This window comes from Bufo gargarizans, chromosome 4 (genome assembly GCF_014858855.1).
Source record: "Bufo gargarizans isolate SCDJY-AF-19 chromosome 4, ASM1485885v1, whole genome shotgun sequence".
Lineage (NCBI taxonomy): Eukaryota > Metazoa > Chordata > Amphibia > Anura > Bufonidae > Bufo > Bufo gargarizans.
Window position 1 is genome coordinate 524499187 of NC_058083.1, and position 13859 is coordinate 524513045.

The following is a 13859-nucleotide window of genomic DNA, read 5'->3' on the forward strand; positions in this document are numbered from 1 at the left end:
TTATGTCAAATTTGAACTGACAGTAAAGGCTCTTTCCAGTCTGAAATGGAAGATAACAGTGAACAAAACATTGCATTTCCTGGACAGTCCATAGAGAGAAGACAGACTATAGGTTACAATGTTGCTTTGTAATTGTAATATAGTTTTATTTTCTGGGATGAAGTTTATTTCCTGCTCATCCTGAATGTCCCTGATGGTAACATCTCCTGTCCCGATGACTGTGTTTTACCTGTCACTCTCTCACACTGCTCTCTGTGATACGTGTGAGATTTGCTCATCCCCCATCTTGATGGAAATTACTCTCTATTCATTCCCGGGAATTAAGTCGTGCAATTACAAGTCTTATTTCACGCGTTTCAGTTGCAAGAAGCGTTTGGATGAAGACTGAGGGATCTGTTTACAGAAAATGTTCTCACACCGAGATACTTGGTGCTGCCATATAATAGGTGCAATCAGATCTGACAGTGATGTCTCACACGTCGTCCCTCATACCAGCACAAGCAACAATCAGCCCCTTCCCGCGAATTATCCGAAAAATGATAGAAACTTTCAGGTATTCAAAAGGTAAAATCACACTACACATATCTGGGCTTCTGAGAGGGTCAGCCCTGTGCAGGTTATCAGTCTTCTGCCCAGCTGTCTGACATAGCAATATACAGTGCCCAGATAACAGTGCTCACATTGCATGCGGCGTGCCATACTACACTCAAGTACTGCATACAGTGCCCAGATAATAGTATTCACATTGCATGGTGAATGCCATACTGTGTCCAATTACTGCATACACTGCCCAGATAAATAGTGCTCACATTGCATGCTGAGTGCCATACTGCACTCAATTACTGCATACAGTGCCCAGATAAATGGTACTGTAAAGTGCTCAAATAAATAGTGCTCACACTGCATACAAACTGCCATACTAAACCCACTTACTGCATATGGTGCCCAGATAATTAGTGCTCATATTGCATGCCAAGTGCCATACTACACTCAATTACTGCATACAGTGCCCAGATAAATAGTGCTGTACAGTGCCCAGATAAATAGTGCTGTACAGTGCCCAGATAAATAGTGCTGTACAGTGCGCAAATAGTGCTGTACAATGCCCAGATAAATAGTGCTGTACAATGCCCAGATAAATAGTGCTGTACAATGCCCAGATAAATAGTGCTGTCAAATGCCCAGATAAATAGTGCTGTACAGTGCCCAGATAAATAGTGCTGTACAGTGCCCAGATAAATAGTGCTGTACAGTGCGCAAATAGTGCTGTACAATGCCCAGATAAATAGTGCTGTACAATGCCCAGATAAATAGTGCTGTACAGTGCCCAGATAAATATTGCTGTACAGTGCCTAGATAAATAGTGCTGTACAGTGCCCAGATAAATAGTGCTGTACAATGCCCAGATAAATAGTGCTGTACAGTGCCCAGATAAATAGTGCTGTACAGTGCCCAGATAAATAGTGCTGTCAAATGCCCAGATAAATAGTGCTGTCAAATGCCCAGATAAATAGTGCTGTCAAATGCCCAGATAAATAGTGCTGTACAGTGCCCAGATAAATAGTGCTGTACAGTGCCCAGATAAATAGTGCTGTACAGTGCCCAGATAAATAGTGCTGTACAGTGCCCAGATAAATAGTGCTGTACAGTGCCCAGATAAATAGTGCTGTCAAATGCCCAGATAAATAGTGCTGTACAGTGCCCAGATAAATAGTGCTGTACAGTGCCCAGATAAATAGTGCTGTACAATGCCCAGATAAATAGTGCTGTACAATGCCCAGATAAATAGTGCTGTACAGTGCCCAGATAAATAGTGCTGTACAGTGCCCCGATAAATAGTGCTGTACAGTGCCCCGATAAATAGTGCTGTACAGTGCCCCGATAAATAGTGCTGTACAGTGCCCAGATAAATAGTGCTGAACAGTGCCCAGATAAATACTGCTGTACAGTGTCCAGATAAATAGTGCTGTACAGTGCCCAGATAAATAGTGCTGTACAGTGCCCAGATAAATAGTGCTGTACAGTGCCCAGATAAATAGTGCTGTACAGTGCCCAGATAAATACTGCTGTACAGTGTCCAGATAAATAGTGCTGAACAGTGTCCAGATAAATAGTGCTGTACAGTGCCCAGATAAATAGTGCTGTACAGTGCCCAGATAAATACTGCTGTACAGTGTCCAGATAAATAGTGCTGAACAGTGTCCAGATAAATAGTGCTGTACAATGCCCCGATAAATAGTGCTGTACAGTGCCCAGATAAATAGTGCTGTACAGTGCGCAAATAGTGCTGTACAATGCCCCGATAAATAGTGCTGTACAGTGCCCAGATAAATAGTGCTGTACAGTGCCCCGATAAATAGTGCTGTACAATGCCCAGATAAATAGTGCCGTACAGTGCCCAGATAAATAGTGCTGTACAATGCCCAGATAAATAGTGCTGAACAGTGCCCCGATAAATAGTGCTGTACAGTGCCCCGATAAATAGTGCTGTACAGTGCCCAGATAAATAGTGCTGAACAGTGCCCAGATAAATACTGCTGTACAGTGTCCAGATAAATAGTGCTGTACAGTGCCCAGATAAATAGTGCTGTACAGTGCCCAGATAAATAGTGCTGTACAGTGCCCAGATAAATAGTGCTGTACAGTGCCCAGATAAATACTGCTGTACAGTGTCCAGATAAATAGTGCTGAACAGTGTCCAGATAAATAGTGCTGTACAGTGCCCAGATAAATAGTGCTGTACAGTGCCCAGATAAATACTGCTGTACAGTGTCCAGATAAATAGTGCTGAACAGTGTCCAGATAAATAGTGCTGTACAATGCCCCGATAAATAGTGCTGTACAGTGCCCAGATAAATAGTGCTGTACAGTGCGCAAATAGTGCTGTACAAAGCCCCGATAAATAGTGCTGTACAGTGCCCAGATAAATAGTGCTGTACAGTGCCCCGATAAATAGTGCTGTACAATGCCCAGATAAATAGTGCCGTACAGTGCCCAGATAAATAGTGCTGTACAATGCCCAGATAAATAGTGCTGAACAGTGCCCAGATAAATAGTGCTGTACAGTGCCCAGATAAATAGTGCTGTACAGTGCCCAGATAAATAGTGCTGTACAATGCCCAGATAAATAGTGCTGAACAGTGCCCAGATAAATAGTGCTGTACAGTGCCCAGATAAATAGTGCTGTACAGTGCCCAGATAAATAGTGCTGTACAGTGCCCAGATAAATAGTGCTGTACAGTGCCCCGATAAATAGTGCTGTACAATGCCCAGATAAATAGTGCTGTACAGTGCCCAGATAAATAGTGCTGTACAATGCCCAGATAAATAGTGCTGAACAGTGCCCAGATAAATAGTGCTGTACAGTGCCCAGATAAATAGTGCTGTACAGTGCCCAGATAAATAGTGCTGTACAGTGCCCAGATAAATAGTGCTGTACAGTGCCCAGATAAATAGTGCTGTACAGTGCCCAGATAAATAGTGCTGTACAGTACCCAGATAAATAGTGCTGTACAGTGCCCAGATAAATAGTGCTGTACAGTGCCCAGATAAATAGTGCTGTACAGTGCCCAGATAAATAGTGCTGTACAGTGCCCAGATAAATAGTGCTGTACAATGCCCAGATAAATAGTGCTGAACAGTGCCCAGATAAATAGTGCTGTACAGTGCCCAGATAAATAGTGCTGTACAGTGCCCAGATAAATAGTGCTGTACAGTGCCCAGATAAATAGTGCTGTACAGTGCCCAGATAAATAGTGCTGTACAGTACCCAGATAAATAGTGCTGTACAGTGCCCCGATAAATAGTGCTGTACAATGCCCAGATAAATAGTGCTGTACAGTGCCCAGATAAATAGTGCTGTACAATGCCCAGATAAATAGTGCTGAACAGTGCCCAGATAAATAGTGCTGTACAGTGCCCAGATAAATAGTGCTGTACAGTGCCCAGATAAATAGTGCTGTACAGTGCCCAGATAAATAGTGCTGTACAGTGCCCAGATAAATAGTGCTGTACAATGCCCAGATAAATAGTGCTGAACAGTGCCCAGATAAATAGTGCTGTACAGTGCCCAGATAAATAGTGCTGTACAGTGCCCAGATAAATAGTGCTGTACAGTGCCCAGATAAATAGTGCTGTACAGTGCCCAGATAAATAGTGCTGTACAGTGCCCAGATAAATAGTGCTGTACAGTACCCAGATAAATAGTGCTGTACAGTGCCCAGATAAATAGTGCTGTACAGTGCCCAGATAAATAGTGCTCACACTGCAGTGTATCCTTTTTAAACGCTCTGAACGCATGCTTAGGAAACATGCCCACATGACATCCCACGTCCCCTAAACCAGTGCATGGAGCAGTCAGACAGAAACTATAAATTATACAATATAAAATCACAATAGAGCTATGTAATAGTACAGAGACCTGTAAATGCACTATAAGCCGATGGGCTCCAACAACAACTCCCAGCATCCCCTGACACTGCTAATTACAGCGCTTTCTCCCAAGAAAATTCCTTTTTAACAGCAGCCAAATGGCTTCCTAATTCTGGAAATGTACACAGAGCCCTATTATTAGACACTGGGTTACGCTCCTCGTCTTAGATCGTGTTAGGAGGTCACATTCCATCTAAATATAACCCGCAATATTGTTCCAGAAACCGGAAAAGCTTCCCAGCAAGAAATGAGGGGCAGCGTATCGGAAAAACAAAATGGATTTGGGAGAATTTGGGGGTATAGGTTCACCCTGAGGGTCCTGGTTCATGAATAAAATGCCAGAACTGCAGTGAAGACTGACACTTGTACCGGTAGAGCCTCAGGAGGTAAATGTAACTTGTGAACCCCGAATGAGGATTCGGTGGCGCCATCATCCATCAATTCCAGGCCCGTTGCCTTAGTTGCTTAGGGGCGAATCTTTTAGTGTGGACCAAACCTCCTTAATGAATGTTAGATGCTCTTTCTTGGGCGATGCTGACACCATTCTGTGAGGCCTCAGTGGTTATTAACCTTGGCCCTTCTGCCCCTGAAAATCTTACCTCTACTTCATGTATAATTGCAAGAAAAAGTATGTGAACCCTTTGGAATGATATGGATTTCTGCACAAATTGGTCATAAAATGTGATCTGATCTTCATCTAAGTCACAACAATAGACAATCACAGTCTGCTTAACTAATAACACACAGAGAGTTAGATGTTACCATGTTTTTATTGAACACACCATGTAAACATTCACAGTGCAGGTGGAAAAAGTATGTGAACCCCTAGACTAATGACATCTCCAAGAGCTAATTGGAGTGAGGTGTCAGCCAACTGGAGTCCAATCAATGAGATGAGATGAAGATCAGATCACATTTTATGACCAATTTGCACAGAAATCCATATCATTCCAAAGGGTTCACATACTTTTTGTTGCAACTGTATGTAGCAGATTTCTGCTATACTGCACCTGACAAACTGACAAAATAAGCGCTGGTGCACCTACTAAACCCAGCCATGCTGTATTTGACAAAACTGGCTCTGTTTCATCTTTCTTATTATTTTTAATTTATTATTTTATTGTTATTCTTTCAATCTCAGCATTGCTACATCTTTCTTTTTCCCCTTTTTTATTTATTTATTTTTTAATTATTTATTATTGTTATGTTTTGTCGTCCAGTCTCAGCACTGCTGCATCTTTCTTTTATTTTATTTTCTTTCTTTTTTTCCATTAGTATTTTTTTCTCCATTCAATCTCGGCACTGCTGCGTCTTTTGCATAATCTGACATAGGGCTCATGCACACGGCCCTCCATACGAATGGGTTTGCAATCTGGAAGGTCGGTGCGGAACGGAGGCACGGAAGCACTACAGAGTGTTTCCGTGGGGCTTTTCTCCGTGCCTCCGCACCGCCAAAAAATAGAACATGTTCTATTTTTTTGCGGTGCGGACAGATCCCGGACCTATTGAAGTTGAATGGGTCTGGATCCGTCTGCAGAATCCGCACGGATGTTGCCTGTTGCGGTCCCCAAAGCACGGAACGGCCGGGCAACGGCTGTGTGCATGAGCCCATACTCGGCTCCGCTGCATGTGAGATTCTGCGCGGTGCTCTGATCCCCCCCGGTCCCCTGCTGCACACTTAGTAAAATCTTCCCATCCCAATGGATATCCTAGCATGGGCACCGCAAGGATCGGCTTGTCAGAACAACGCTGCATGCTATGCGGCCCAGTGTCGTAAGAACGGCGCTCTACTACACTGAACTTGGTGCAAATGGAATCAAATGTATCAAAGCGGCGCATGGAACGTATTTTTTTTTTAAACTCTTTTGAAAATTTTTATACAAATCCATTACTTATGTTGCAAGATTAAAAACGGCGCACATCTTTTACGACAATAGCGTAAGTCACATGCACCATATTCATGGCGACCTTTGGGGAGGGGGGATCAGCGCACATAACAGAAAACGTGCAACAAAAAAAAAAACAGACCTCTGCCAGATTCCTGTATTTTGCTTCCCTTACATTAATTCCTGACCCCTCGACATTTTCCATTTCAGAAGTTACATTATTTGGTGGCGGAGGACGGGACGGCACTTCCGCTGTGAAGTTTGGGCGCCTTGAAATTTATAGGGCTCCCCGCACGCTATGTATACAAATCTATATACAATCGCTGACACTGTAATGGAGCTTTCATGGGAAGGTTTACTCTCCCCGCTGGGCAGCCAGTCCCCGGCAGCTGCCATAAAGCACCAGCTTGCACCTTCTGTTTTGACATCTTTATGTGTTTTTCTGCAGAAATACTCTGTTCTTTATACAGAATTTCTCTCTAAAATGAAAAAATAAACAAATAAAAATGAAATAAAGTTTCAGCCCCCAATTCTGTTAATATTCTACTCCCCTATTTCCATCGAAAGCTTGGTAACTAGCAATGGTTTCATTAGAGGTTGTCACCCATCTTTCCATAGACTTTGAAGGTATGTAAATCTGCACTGTTATGCATTCCTGCCTTGTAATCCCATTGCCCTGCATGTGTGTCAGTCTTCACTGCCAGACTAGAGACTAGGGAGAAAAAAAATTCTAATAAGATGTGCACCATTTTTGGTGTAAGTGCACGCCGATCGTGAGTTGTCATTAGGAAGACAAAACTGAATAATACGTTGAGCGAACTGCGGCAGACATGCAATGCCACGTTTCTCGTTTTAATAAATTTCACACAATTTTCATAATTCCTTTCAAAAATGTTAATATTGGGTCACTGATATTTTCCAACTGTCATATTTAAAGGGGTTGTCCTCAGCCATATATGGATATTGTTGAGGGGAGGCTTCTCTGCTTGGGACTCTCCTCTATTAGGGCTTGTTCACACGAACGTATGGGTTCCGTTCCGTGCATTGGGGTCGCAATTTGCGGTTGGCAATGCACGGAGAATGTTAGTGAGGCCTCCGGGACGGATCCAGACCCATTCAACTTGAACGGGTCCACATCCCTCCGTTCCGCAAAAAAGATAGGACATGTTCTATCTTTGTGCAGAACGGAACCCCACTGAAGCACTCCGTAGTGCTTCCGTGGGTTTCCGTTCCGTGCTCCCGTTACGTACCGCTCCGGATTTGCGGACCGATACAAGTGAATGGGTCCGCATCCGTGATGCGGAATGCACACGAAACGGTGTCCGTTTATTGCGGATCCTCATATGCGGTCCGCAATACGGCAACGTTACCCATACGTTCGTGTCAACAAGCCCTTAGTCTGATTGGCAAGAGTATCTCTCCCTGTGGAAGGCTTAGCTTAGCGGTATATTAGTTAAATAGGGTGCCATGTAATACCGCGTTCTTCCTGCAGTGGCCACTGCAGGAGAAGCGAGTGGTTCCCAGTGGTGTTACCAGTTAAGTTGCCCTAATTGGACAAGCCCTCTAAGGTTCCTTGTGCGGTGTCACAGAGTCACCTTGCTCCCCTAGCCCTGTTAACGCCCCTTGCCCTGGAAACCTGCCCATCTGGTACATAATGCTGTCATATGGTGGTGGGAAATCAGACTTGCTATTTAAGATGCTAGGAAAGTTGGGTGACATGAGCTGTAACGGCGGCTGAATAGAACTGCAACAGTATGGCAGAAGAGGGCGACTCCATTTGAGGGACATTTGATAGACATTAGAGGTTGCCCATTCTTGATCTCGTCGCTTTCCACCTCCATTATCATGATGACTTTTTTTTCTGGTTGGTTTGACAAATGGATTGACGGCACTCGGTTATGCAACAACGTGTTTAAAAATATAAGTGTCTCCGGTTCGATTCCCCTCTTGTCATATTTAAGACGTGATTCATCCAATAGGTTCCAGTGGAATATCTACCCCCCCCCCCCCCCCCCACTGGTAGCACTCAGTGATTGACTGAACCATAATGTGTTCCTAAAGACAATGCCGCCACTCGGTGTCACACTCACTACTCATCTGCTTGATTCTGTTGACGCTTACAGTCATTAGTGTCTTGTCCATTAGTTCGATGTCCGGGAAGCCGCTGAGCCAAGAAATGATGGCACTTAGAGGGATGGGAAAAAACTAGATGTGTCTGTGCAAGCTGATCATTAGAGGGGAAATTAGAATCATCTCCAAATGGTTTACATTGAGGCTCCTTCTAGGTCACCTTTCAATATATGGTGGTCGAGATTACAGAGGACACTTCACATGTGACATTCAAAAAGAAGGGACCAGCCTCTATGAAGCACAAGAATCATTCATTTTCGCTACGGTATTTTTTTATGGTAGTTTTTATGTTCAGGTGTCCCAGGAATGGATTGGCTAAACTGTGAAAATGTTATAGATAATGATTTGAGTCAATTGAATTGGGCCCTGGTTTCCTTTTCACCGCCCTTGAAGAACCTCTAGATGTCAAGAACTTTATGGTTGACCTTCTGCTCTGTCCAAAAACCCAGGGGCAACTAGAAGGAAGACCCATTATTGGCTGGTAGAGTGGCCTAGATAGACCATCCCTCTGCTGAGCCATACCGAAACAAGGACTTGGCCTGGATGCCTGAGGACCGCATAAGAAGGAACTTGTAATAAAAATGGAACATAATAGATTGGGCTCCTAGTACAGATTATGCAATAATGGCTTAATGGGGAACATGGATGAAGGGGAAAACAATGTGGCTGCTTTCAGACACTGCTTGGTCACCACTCAAAATCTAACCCTTGAGAATTTAACCTGATACATTGTATAATGCCTTCTACAGGGCTTGAGAAGATGGGGGCATGACACATGGATTAAAATGTGTCATGCTCTACCTCACCAGACCCTAAAGTAAGCATTGTAATGGGTAGTGGGACCATTGTGCCAACCAACTAATTTGACTTTGGGTTAGACTTGAGGGCATTATCCTGGCAGTCCCCGGGTGTTCACCCTTTAACTCCTTTACAGGGATCAGGACTTCACTGCAGTGAAGCCACCTGGTTGCTACCTCTTGGAATACTGCCAGTCTGACTGGCAGCTGGCTCACTGGGGTCAGAGTACAATGCATCTATGGATCAGGCAATATACTTAGGGAACAGACCGAGATCAGAGCAGTTAATGTACATGTAAAGCCGTAAAACGAGTCCGACATCAGGCAGCAGAGAGTCAAGACAGTAAACTACTGTGATCATGCACTGGCCCTTTAGTGGGATGGGGAGAACACATGCGCCCTAGGGACAGATTCATGGGACCCGGAGAAGAGACGCAGCTGAACAACACGTGGGACCCTGACTGTCAGAACCGCTGTCAACATCCAGGCGACAAATAGGTCCAAGTCGCCAAATAACAGGGCCGGAAAGGTGGGCAACGTGATGCTCTTTCCAGCTAGGGGAATGGGACAGTGACGGGAATGGTCAAGCATGACACAGTCTATCAGTTTTACCTTGGTTGTTGAGATAAAGGATAACTACCTAAAAAAATTTGCCTTTTTTCAGCATAATCAGTGTCATATGTTAGTAAAATAAAAAAAAGAAGGCCGAAAAAAAAAAAGCTGCAAGTTGATCCAGAGGAAGGCAAAAAAAAACTGGGAGGTAGAAGCCAATTTTCCCCACTTAAGGGGAAAAAAATCCTTCCCGACTCCAATCAGGCATCAGAATAACTCCCTGGATCAACGACCCCTCACTAGTAGGTATAACCTGTAATATTATTATGCTCCAGAAATACATCCAGGCCCCTCTTGAATTCCATTATTGTACTCACCATCACCACCTCCTCAGGCAGAGAGCTCCATAGTCTCACTGCTCTTACCGTAAAGAATCCTCTTCTATGTTTGTGTACAAACCTTCTTTCCTCCAGACACAGAGGATGTCCCCTCGTCACAGTCACAGTTCTGGGGATAAATAGATGATGGGAGTGATCTCTGTACTGACCCCTGATATATTTATACATAGTAATTAGATCTCCCCTCAGTCGTCTTTTTTCTAAAGTGAATAACCCTGAGTTTGATAATCTTTCAGGGTACTGTAGTTGCCCCATTCCAGTTATTACTTTAGTTGCCCTCCGCTGGACCCTCTCCAGCTCTGCTATGTCTGCCTTGTTCACAGGAGCCCAGAACTGTACACAGTACTCCATGTGTGGTCTGACTAGTGATGTGTAAAGTGGTAGGACTATGTTCTCATCACGGGCATCTATGCCCCTTTTGATACAGCCCATTATCTTATTGGCCTTGGCAGCAACTGCCTGACACGGGTTTTCACAGCTTAGTTTGCTGTTCACTAAAATTCCTAGATCAGTTTCCTTGTCAGTGTTACCCAGTGTTTTACCATTTAGTATGTACAGGTGACTTGCATTATTCCTTCCCATGTGCATAACCTTACATTTTTCAGTGTTAAACCTCATCTGCCACTTCTCTGCCCAAGCCTCCAATCTATCCAGATCCCTCTGTAGCAGTATACTGTCCTCTGCAGTGTATATATACAGTATACCGTCCTCTGTAGTATATATATATTCAGCCAGCCAGTAGCGCAGGGGCAACACGTGAGGTGCATGGTGGACCGATAAGGGGCCATATAATAACACACAGTTCATCAGTTTACTCACGGTTAGCAGAAAGCCTCCCTGGGATTGCAGCAGAGTGTTGAGGTGGACAGCACGAAATCCTCCGGGGCACGCTCTGTGGTAGTGAAGCATCAGCCAAGATGGTGGTTGAGGTGCCCTTGATGTTACGGGTGCTTAGGGTGCTTGTTGCGGCTGAGTCCCTTGATGGTTTTTGTTGTGACGCCAGTACCGTTAATGGTGGTACAACCAATAGTGGTAATAATGAGGTAGACAGTGGTCAGATACAACGCACAGCTTTTACTGATGTTGACTTTGGTTGCAGAAGTACAAAATACAGTCTATTGTTGGTATTAGAGTTAATTTGCAAATCCACAGTTCCTAGGCTTTCTTAGGCTTGATTTAAGCTGTGGTCATGGAGTACCTTATTCCTGTTGATGTGCTCAGTCCTATACCCTGTCCTTTCCCTCCAAGCTGAATATTAGGACAGGTAGCTAATCCGTTTCCCAGAAGTATGGTGTGGCTGCCAGAAGCTATAAGTCCTCAACCCTGCGCAAGGGTGTCTGTGGCCCTAAATAATGGCTATTATCACCGATGAATATTTCTGATGCTTGTTTCTATTCCAGGAAGGCAAACTCTCTCCTACTGGTGTCACGGAATGTGTACAGGAAACAATGCAAAACAACATGCATAAATGACTCGCTGGATCCAAAAGCTAAGGAACAAAAGGGAGACCCCTGTAGAAGACCTGGCACTTTCCCTGGCTGCTCAGCCTATGCATAGATCCGAATGGTGGAGGTATGCATATCCACGTACCTTGACTATATAAGCCCTGAGCACCCTACAATAGTGAGGGGACACGACCACCGGCTCCCTACACCAGACACGGAGGGAGTCAGGGTCACCTGGGATCCAACAAACAGAAAATAACAGATAACAGTTAACACTTAACTTTGTAGAGGAGAGGAGAACCAGATGGGCATGCACACATACTCCAGGAAGAAATATAAGCCGCCCAGAAAAGCCTTCTGGGGAAGAATTTAAAGGGAAGCAATTAGTCCAACACATGACAGCTGAGAGAGACTAACGAGAGGAGGAGCTGAATAACACAACACAGAAACTCAAGGGGGAGGTTCTGAAAAGCCTCTGTCAGAGCTTCTCAGCTGTCTGGTTGTGACAGTACCCCTCCCTCTACGAGTGGACTCCGGACACAGGATGGGACCTATGGAAAGCCCTGATGAGACGAGAGGCCTTAATGTCCGCCACTGGGACCCACATCCTCTCCTCAGGACCATACCCCTCCCACTGAACAAGGTACTGAAGAGAACCGCGGACAAGACGAGAATCCACAATCCTAGAGACCTGAAATTCAAGATTCCCATCAACCATAATCGGAGGAGGAGGCAAAGGCGAGGGTACAATGGGTTGAACATAAGGTTTCAATAAGGACTTATGAAAAACATTATGGATCTTCCAAGTCTGAGGAAGATCAAGACGGTATGCAACAGGATTGATGACAGACAGGATTTTGTAAGGCCCAATAAACCTAGGACCCAACTTCCAGGAGGGAACCTTCAATTTGATATTCTTGGTAGACAACCACACCAGATCACCAACATTCAGGTCCGGACCAAGCACACGTCTCTTATCAGCCACACGCTTATATCTCTCACTCATGCTCTTTAGATTATCTTGAATCTTTTGCCAAATAGATGACAAAGACGAGGAGAATCTGTCCTCATCAGGTAAACCAGAAGACCCCTCTCCCGAGAAAGTCCCAAACTGTGGATGAAACCCATATGCACCAAAAAATGGTGACTTATCAGAGGACTCCTGACGACGGTTATTTAAAGCAAACTCAGCAAGGGACAAAAAAGAACACCAATCCTCTTGATTCTCCGCCACAAAACAACGCAGATATGTCTCCAGATTCTGATTGACGCGCTCTGTCTGGCCATTCGACTGCGGGTGGAAAGCAGAAGAGAATGACAACCGAACCCCCAAGCGAGAACAGAAAGCCTTCCAGAATCTGGAAACAAACTGCGTGCCCCTATCAGAGACTATGTCTGAAGGAATACTGTGCAATTTGACAATGTGATCAACAAATGCCTGCGCCAGCGTCTTAGCATTGGGCAAACCAGGAAAAGGGATGAAATGCACCATTTTGCTAAAACGGTCCACCACCACCAGAATCACAGTCTTCCCCGAGGAACGAGGCAGGTCCGTGATAAAGTCCATGGACAGATGTGTCCAAGGACGGGAAGGAATGGGTAAGGGAAGGAGAGGACCTGATGGCCGTGAATGAGGGACTTTGGCACGAGAGCAAGTCTCGCAGGCTGCCACAAAAACCCTCAACCGACTTACGAAGCGCAGGCCACCAGAATCTCCGAGCGATGAGATCCAGTGTGGCTCTTACCCCCGGGTGCCCAGCAAGGACCGTATCGTGGTGTTCTTGAAAAATCTTGTGTCTTAAAGCGAGAGGCACAAACAACCTCCCAGGAGGACAAAGATCAGGAGCCTCTGACTGGGCTGCCTGCACCTCTGCCTCCAATTCAGGAAAAAGAGCAGAGACCACCACACCTTCAGCCAAAATGGGACCCGGGTCTTCAAAATTCCCGCCTCCCGGAAAACAACGTGACAGGGCATCTGCCTTCACATTCTTAACTCCAGGGCGGAACGTGACAACAAAATTAAACCTAGAAAAGAACAACGACCATCTGGCCTGTCTCGGGTTCAGACGCTTGGCTGACTCCAAGTAGGCCAGATTTTTATGGTCAGTAAATACGGTAATAGGGTGTCTGGCTCCCTCTAGCCAATGGCGCCATTCCTCAAAAGCCAACTTGATGGCCAACAATTCCCTATCTCCCACATCGTACTTTCTCTCTGCGGAG